This window comes from Schistocerca cancellata, chromosome 9, assembly GCF_023864275.1.
Source record: "Schistocerca cancellata isolate TAMUIC-IGC-003103 chromosome 9, iqSchCanc2.1, whole genome shotgun sequence".
In the NCBI taxonomy this organism is placed as follows: Eukaryota; Metazoa; Arthropoda; class Insecta; order Orthoptera; family Acrididae; genus Schistocerca; species Schistocerca cancellata.
In genome coordinates, this window is record NC_064634.1 from 160,378,632 (window position 1) to 160,387,629 (window position 8,998).

An 8,998-nucleotide genomic window follows, 5' to 3' on the forward strand; every position below is an offset into this window, starting at 1 on the left:
AGTGATATCTATCATGTCAATCCATTTCTAAATATTCTTATTAAGTGGGTGTGCTTCATCACACCTAGTTTTTTGCTATAACTGTTACAGATACACAGTAGCAGCTGCAGTCTAAAGGATGTCTGGTGATGATAGACTACGCCACTGCACAAGCAGAACAACTGCAATGAGCGCCTGATTCGGTACTGAATGAGGACACTCAGATGTTTTCACAATCACTGCCTAGATGCTGTCTTCCCGACCATTCAGACCTCGTGTCGTCTGATTATGCCATACCACAATCACAGCAGCCATGTCCCACAGTAGTACTGCTACTCGCTAACACGAACAATGTGAATGTCAGTGGTTCTAAATGTGTAAATATACATAGATTTGGCAGTTGGCAGTGACTTTGAAGTAGTTAAAACGCACAATGCTCTGTGGTACTAAAGTGCAGTATTCCTAGTATTAGAGGGGCAGTCTAGCGTGTGTAAGCCTGCTACTACAAATAAACTGCCACTGATTCTTAGTGTGTTGAAATTTTCTAACGTGCTGTCAGTGTGACTGCAACGATTGGTCGGTGGCCAAACAGTGCTTCATCCTTCCAACGATAATCCTGACTATGTGCTACTTTACAGCATCCTGAATCTGGTACTCCAATGAGCCACACAGCTTGAGCAGATTTTCAAAATAAGATCAATGTGGCGAATTTGTTAGATTCCTGGAATCGTATTAACAAAGGAAGTGGTTTAAATATCCAGCTGGCGCTCCTGCTTTGCATTTTACATGGTAAATTACTCTAGCCTGAAGCCAACATAGTCCGTTCGGAAAATATACTGCCAGTGGCATTCCACGCCTTCATCCAACCGATAGTCCACTTTGTCTGGTGACTTGTATGTCGACGAGACGTTACACTCTGGGCCTCAACTCATTCCTCCTTTAAATTAATGCCTTGCATAAGAATGCATTACCTTTGTCCCTCATAAAACGGCGTTTGAGAAATTTTTAGAAGTGGAAACGTTTAATTTGAGGTTGTACTGTAAGCTACACCACTAGTAGGACCTATTAGTATGACGCATCTGACATTCCTATCGTCATTCACATGTTTTATCATAAAGTGTATGAAGTGGTTATGTCTCATGAGGCAACGCTAGAATTAACCTCATGGGACATGAATTCGTATACAATTGTTGTTAAATTCAAAGACTCATATTGTGCATTATCAGTTGCCCTAACAGACTGTGTCGTTGGCATCTGTTGTGTGGGAGGGGTGAACATGAATTTGTTGAATATATAACAGTCTAAATATTGATCAAGTGGAGATAAGTTCAATGCCTGTATCCCCCCCCTCCCCCTGTCCTATGCCAAAGTGTGTAAGTGTTGAACTTGTAACTACAAAATAAGTGGAGGCTGAATTTACTGAAAGAATGTCCATGTACATAATCGCGCCTGTTCGCTTGACTACGATTCAAACTGCATTCAGAGCACATAAAAAATTATCATTTAGATACTTCTGGGAAGCTGAATGACTGTATGTGTAAATAAGAAGAAAGTTCTATAAAACTGTTCTAATTTGCTTCCACACTACAATAACTTTAAAGGTGAAAGGGTCAAATAATAAAAACAGATGTATGGCATTTTAAACGATGCATTTTAATTAAAGAGATTGCGTGTATGCAGAATGATTTTATTTACATAACATCAAATGATAAACTATAGAATTTTTACAGCAGAGATTGCGTGGATGCAGAATGATTTTATTTTCATAATAGCACATAATCAACTATACAATATTTACTGCAGCAGAGATGGATCATACTAAGATTATTTTATTTATTGACAATATTTACAATGTACAGGGACTGAAGCAGTAGTTGAAGAACCACACACACACACACACACACACACACACACCACACACACACACACACACACACACACACACAAATCACTCAAGTGAGTAGTGTAGGAATGGGAGGGGTCCAGGTACCATCCACACAGATGAAGCCTTTATTGCCGTGACGCGACAGACTGACTTTCAGTTGCAGCGTAGTAAGCACCTCATGGCTCCTTGACTGAAAACTAGTTGCTACACCATATGAGGTGATTCATCATTAGCAAACAGGCGCTCCTTATAGTCTCTTTGATCATCAGCACCAGTGAGACTGCATGATGCACACCCTAGCCTATGGGTGGCACCTGAATCTGAACTGTGTGCAGACTTCTTCGATCTGAGCAGTACAATCTCCACAGTCTGGAAGTCACTCGCCTCGTCTTTTATCATTCCAAAAACCTTCTTGTTTTGTGGTGTTATGCCATAAGAATTATCGGCTGCATATCCAGACATGTTGAATTCCCTAGGGTTGCACCTGCCTTTCACTCAGTAGATGCAACTATCTATCCACGCAAAGTAACTTAACATTAGCGAAGCTTGGTTTTGCAAACTTGTGTTGGAATCGGTACATGTAGAGTTTGTAGAGGTCCAGAACACACATACCGATACAGACAGGTGTCGTGAACTCCACTGAAACCTTAGACACGTCCACAGCCACTAGTCCTTCATTGAAGATTGTGGATCGCTTAAAATTTGGTCTGATGACAAAATCTCTCGCATCATAACACCCATCACAGCAGTAAACTAAATATATATTACAACGGTTTCTAGCATTTCAATGGCTTTGGCAAAAACTGAATGATTCATTAATTTATAAAAATCTTTTTTCAAAATCATACATCGCGAGAGGCATCTGTTTGGTGTTTAAATTAATGTACTCCTTCAACCAGGGGTGCTGGTTGAAGCAAATGCTGCAGGTGATATTAAGAAGTCGCATCCCCAACCTGGGATTGCTGGAGTGTCCATAGAGTAGGACGTATCTCTGCTTGTTCCCCAGTATTGTCATCAGCTTGGGGATGAAACCATTTCACGGTACTAAGAGCAGACACACCAGCAAGCCACAGTGCTTGTCATAGAATTGCTACGTTATTGCAGGTCTACTTCTAGGAAATATCCCCTGCCAGTATCCTCAGCCAAATCATGGATCTTATCCTTCAATTTGAGAACTTCATCTTTGGGCGGCCTTCAGAACCCTCCAAATGGCAAAGTTTGCTGCATGGATTGTCTGCAGAGACAGTTTAATCCAAGTAAAGGATGTAACTTAAATTGTTAGGTGGCCTGTACTTCTCCTCACTAAATCATGGCTTATTTGCTTTGGCATACCTATAGAGCCACTGGTAAAATTCCCTACGAACCCTGCGTTCGAGAAAAAGCAGCATATTAGTATTGGTCAATAGTTCGACATTGATAAGTGTCTTTTTTAACATTATGTCCCACAAAAGCCATGGCGCATTGTAATAGAAGGCATACATTTTGGAATTTCTCACAAACGTCCGGGAGCAAGCACACATCTCCATGTATAATTTAGCGTACCCCTCTAAAACAGAGATGTTGAACTTCGTCAAACAATCACCACATGCCTATAGTCTGCATCTGTTGTGGCAGTGCCTGTAAGATTGCTGGTGAACGTGGTTATAACGGGCAACACATTTTCGCCGAGTCTCTCCCTCGAATCCAGGTATTCATATTGGAAGACACTCTTCATTGTTAAAAGTTGAAACTTTGCATCATAGGGATGATGATGATGATGTTTGGTTTGTGGGGCGCTCAACTGCGTGGTTATCAGCGCCCGTACAATTACCCAATCTTCGCTCAGTCCAATTTCGCCTCTTTCCTGGATGATGATGAAATGATGAGGACAACACAAACACCCAGTCATCTCGAGGCAGGTGAAAATCCCTGACCCCGCCGGTGCATCATAGGGAAATGTAGATCGACTGCAATGCATATCCTCTCGACACATCATCTCAGCAGGCTTCTGAAGGGGTGCCTACATAAATTGCAGCAAATCAAGGAAACAGTGTGATTATCTTGGTGTTATTCACTTGAAGAATGAAATGTATTTTTCAGCATTGCCAGGTATGACAAAGAACTTATCATTCTCCAACCCGTAAGCACCCAAATGCTCAACAAGAAAGTGAGCATCATACCCACTCAAATTATGAAAGAAGACAGGTATTCGTCATGGCAGTTTGTACTTGAAATTGCACACGCTGTGAGCTGCACCCTGTTAGATTACAGTTTTCTCTACGTGAAGTTTCCGCCTCTCTGTCCAAACGAAGCTTACAAATATGATAATCTCCTGCGAGATGATCATTGGCTTTTTTTTTTTTTTTCATCATCATCCTGTACGAGTTTTTCGAGCTCAGAGAGCAACCATCGTACAAGATTATCTTTGATACATGAGTCAGATAAGTTGCGACTAGAGAGATATGAGCATACAACCTGATACACTGTCGCATACAGTACGTGTCACTCTGTGAAAGCGATGTGAGAGGTACTGGTATCACCTTCACATCGCGTGCTGCCTCTGGATCGCCGGGTCCCGGGTTCGATTCCCGGCTGTGTTGGGGATTTTCTCTGCCTGGGGACTGGGTGTTTGTGTTGTCCTCATCATTATCATTATAATTCATGAGAGTGGTTATACTGGACTGTACACAAAAGTTGGGATGTGTAAAAATTGGGACTTTGTACAGGCGCCGATGATCGTGCAGTTGATTGCCCGACAAACCAAACATCATCAGAAACCAAACATCATCACCTTCACATTGCACCACAAAAACTAATAAGCACTCGAAGCCAGCGTATACAACAAAGGGACATGGTTTCTGGTGATGGGCATTCTTGAACTTTAAGAACTTATTATCCCCAGTGGGCATTTCCACAGGTACCAGTTCCTAGCTCTAGCCATCAGATGTATTTCTAAATACTCACATTTAGCAAAAGAGACATCTCTGGGAAAAATGCCGTTTACCTCATTTTTACTCATTTGGACTGAAAGTGGACGCAACTTGTCTTCGATCCAGATATAGTTTTGCTTCTTACCTTTGGAGAATAGCAATAAATCTATATGTTAAGGTCGCTGATCGGTTACTTTGGAGAAGTAGAGGCATCCAATTACTTCATGCCTCACATATTTTGGCTTGCTTCTTTTTCATCTATGAGCAGATCACAAACATCAACCAAATGATTAAAGTTCTGCCTCCCGAATTTTGGCTGGAATTGTGGTGGGTAATGAGATGCCTTCAAAGTTATAATGCCCACAGGTATTGATTGTTTATATATACTCATAGCTTTTCCATTTTTGAGAAATTTTTTAACACAAATCAGAAGCCACCATGCGAAGCAGTATTTATCACCCTTCATTGTATTCAAGACATTAATACAGACCTGTTTAGCGGAAACATCATGTGGAAGAGGGATGCACTGGACTCCACATCAGATCAAAAAATGTGCAAGTACACATCAAGGTAGAGTACAAAGCTGGGTGCCTTACCAGCAGAGTCTCCTCCCATCATATCGGAAAAACGCTTCAGCATGATGCTCTCGGTAGAAGTTCCATACCACTCTGCAACAGCCACGTCCTGCGATATCACACTATTCTTCATCGAAAGTTTAACTACGCTTGTCTCTGCAGAATGGGGTGAGGGTACTGATAGTGGAACACTCTGAGTGTTGATGGTTTCAGGGAGCTCTCTCACCAACACTGCTTGACGTGCAAGAACGAAGGTAGCCGGATCTTGAAATCCAGCATTGATTTTATCAATGGGGGACTGTAAAATGCTATCTCTGAAAGCACCAGCAACAACAGAGTGGCGTAATGGGGCTACATGATTTACCTGGGGTTGGTGGACAAGACAGGCTGCAGAGTTCCTACCGCTAGACCGACGATGCTGTGACAGCAGTGATACTGACAAAGACGTCCTGCTACTGCTGGGCTGTGGGCGGTACCCTGACTGCTCTCGATGAGGTGAAGCAGACGGAGACGGCACCACCTGCTACCGCTAGGCTGGAGGTGGTGGCCTTATAGCACTGAACGAGGTGAACATTGACGGCACTACCTTACTAGCATTAGATGGGGGTTCTAGCCTGATGGCCCTGGACAAGGTCACACAATTGTTGACTGCTAGGTCGAGGTGACGCAAGCATTAATGACTGCATCACTGAAGGGTCCAGTGGCAGTGTTGTGAACCTGACTCCTGAAGCTTCCAGTACTCCATGTGCAACGAAAGAAGAAGCGAAAATACACAGATACAACAACAGACATGTACATCAACCAATAATATCAATTTCTGATACTTATTTTGTGGTTCAGCAATGATAAGTTCTTTCAGCCACTCATTATCAGCATTACTATTCATAATATTAGCTGAGGTATATTCTAATATTGTTCGGTTTGGTTCAGTTTGCACTTACCTTGCAGTAGCAGCATCAAGTGCATCTAGGAGAAAAAGAAAGACAGTGTATGTAGACACATAAATTATTATTATTATTATTATTGATAGAAAAAGTAGTAATATTGGTACTCATGTATCTACCTCTCAATGACTGGTGCCATCCCCCATGAGCTCTGACTAGAAAAAATTGTTGTCCTTAATTGTGGTAGCTGATTCACAACATGATCGAAACCCCATGAGGTCTGAGTGGAAAGCTGCGTTAGCTGACTGTTGATGGGATGTATCCGATCAACGGCAATTGAGCTGATGCCCCACGATCTCTGTGTGGAAAAGGGCGTCACAGGCACTTCTTGTGCTATCACAAAATCGATATGTTCACCTCCCATTGTGGTCGAGCGGTTCTAGACGCTTCAGTCTGGGACCGCGCGACCGCTACGACCGCAGATTCGAATCCTGCCTCCGGCGTGGATGTGTGTGATGTCCTTAGGTTAGTTAGGTTTAAGTAGTTCTAAATTCTAGGAGACTGATGACCTCAGATGTTAAGTCCCGTAGTGCTCAGAGCCATTTGAACCATTTGTTCACCTCCAGCAATAGCAAAGGAACACATACTTATCAAATGCAAACGTGAACCACAAATACCACGAATATATAAAAAAAGTTCTTACATTCGCCTTCATGTAAATCATTCGTGAGAAATGCCATTGTCTCATCATCAAAAAAGTGATGTTGTGCTTGGAACCAAGCTGTCAGCGCTTGAAAAATGAGAGCACTTAGCAATGCCTTTGTTATCAGCTAGTGCAGAATGCTTCATGATTGATCAGACTGAAATGAGGAGCCATTCAGGGCTGAGTAAACATATACAGGCCAACGGCCTTGCCGCAGTGGTAACACCGGTTCCCGTCAGATCACCGTAGTTAAGCTCTGTCGGGCTGGACTAGCACTTGGATGGGTGACCATCCGGTCTGCCGAGCGCTGTTGACACGCGGGGTGCACTCAGCTCTTGTGAGGCAGACTGAGGAGCTACTTGATTGAGAAGTAGCCGGCTCCGATCTCGTAAACTGACATACGGCCGGGAGAGCGGTGTGCTGAACGCATGTCCCTCCACATCCGCATCCATTGACGCCTGTGGTCTGAGGATGACACGGCGGCCGGTCGATACCGTTGGGTCTTCCAAGCCATGTTCGGACGAAGTTCAGTTTTAGTTTTTATATACAGGTGACGAGCGCATCTTGGTGCATGTACAAATGTACCAAGAGAGCCGCACGTCTACATTTGTGAGAATCTAGAACAGCGCTGACGTTTCTTGCTTTTCACCCCACGTGTAAAACACGTTAACACGTGTCATTATGTTCGCGTTTTTTCTGAGAGCTTGAGTTAGCTCCCCTTCGCACATTTACATACGCGGAATCCACACTGCATTCTTTTACTTGTAATCCCACATAGATGTCCATGTTACTACGCTTGCATATGTAGTACAGCTAAAATGTTCCTGGCAATTTGGTGTAATCTAACCAAGGTTGTGCCGCCTATCAGCCAGTGCAAGTCCCTGCTTATCCAACACAGATGGGTCATGTCTGCTTGCAAAGAACCGATAGTGTTTCGGTCATCGTACTCTTTACAAGCAGCGCATCAGAAAGTATAGGCTAAATACTCACCTGAAGCCTGTAAGGAGGGAGGCGAAATGTAGGAAATGAACAAATAAATACAAAGTATTTTTTAAAAAAAGGAACAATTGATTTATTTTGTAGGCCAAGTGAATAACAGTTGTACATTTTTTTAAGCATTCATAAACCGACGATGTATGTATTTCTTCTTCAACTACTTTAAGGCAGATCATCCCACTGTTCCCAGATCCTGGATAGATACATATTTATAAAATTCTTGAAACCAGAAAATCTTCCCATGATTTTTAATATAAATTATGCTGTCTCCTACGTTCGAATCGACATCACAGTATCCTCATTTGCTACATCTTCATTATACCGAGTTTTTTCGTAGTAAAATTGTGTCAACAACAACTTTTTTTGGATTTTGGCGCACTACACTGAGCTAAACGAGTTGGATGTAGCAACGATTGTGGAATAAGTCATTAGTACTTCTCCAGTGCCAGAGAATCCAAGGAATGCAATATCTTTAAACGCAAACTGTCCACAATCGATGTAAAACCTTTGTTTGTCTGTGACAAACTTTTCTCTTTGAGGCATCGTTGGATAATGTACTGTACATTGTGTAATGCCTCCACATTTACACTACTCGTACAGTTTCTATTAGCAGTGAGTAGTTTATGACACAGTCATGCAGTATTAATTTATATGCTCGAATGGCTGTAGGGAAGTTTTCAGATGATTTGGATTCAATACGCGTGTCCACAGTTTCAGCCTTCACTGCCTCGTATTGCTTTTAACGAGTTATTACCACTGTGAGTGATAGTTCCTTAAATTGCTGTCGGCTAAGCATGCATCTGAAACCACCGTCAGACTCATAATAAGACTGACACAATAATGCGTACGTGTCATGCAACAGTACAACTGCATCTCTGTTCCAGTTGAGCTGAAAATTATCATACGAAAAAAGCTGGAAGTTTCGGTAAACTTTAGCACTGTTTAGTTTACAGTTGTTAAATACACTCGAATTCTTTTTGAAATTCCCTTTCCTGTTTGTTTGCAGCGCGAAAATAATAAAGAGAGTCGTTTCTAGCTGGAAGGAAGTCTTAAGTGTCATTGGCTGG

General features: G+C 42.3%; 1 pseudogene; it reads left to right on the top strand.

Annotated features, from left to right (window-relative positions):
* The first annotated feature begins 7,133 nt into the window (after positions 1 to 7,133).
* On the top strand, positions 7,134 to 7,251 carry LOC126102267 (5S ribosomal RNA; annotated as a pseudogene).
* Positions 7,252 to 8,998: the final 1,747 nt, after the last annotated feature.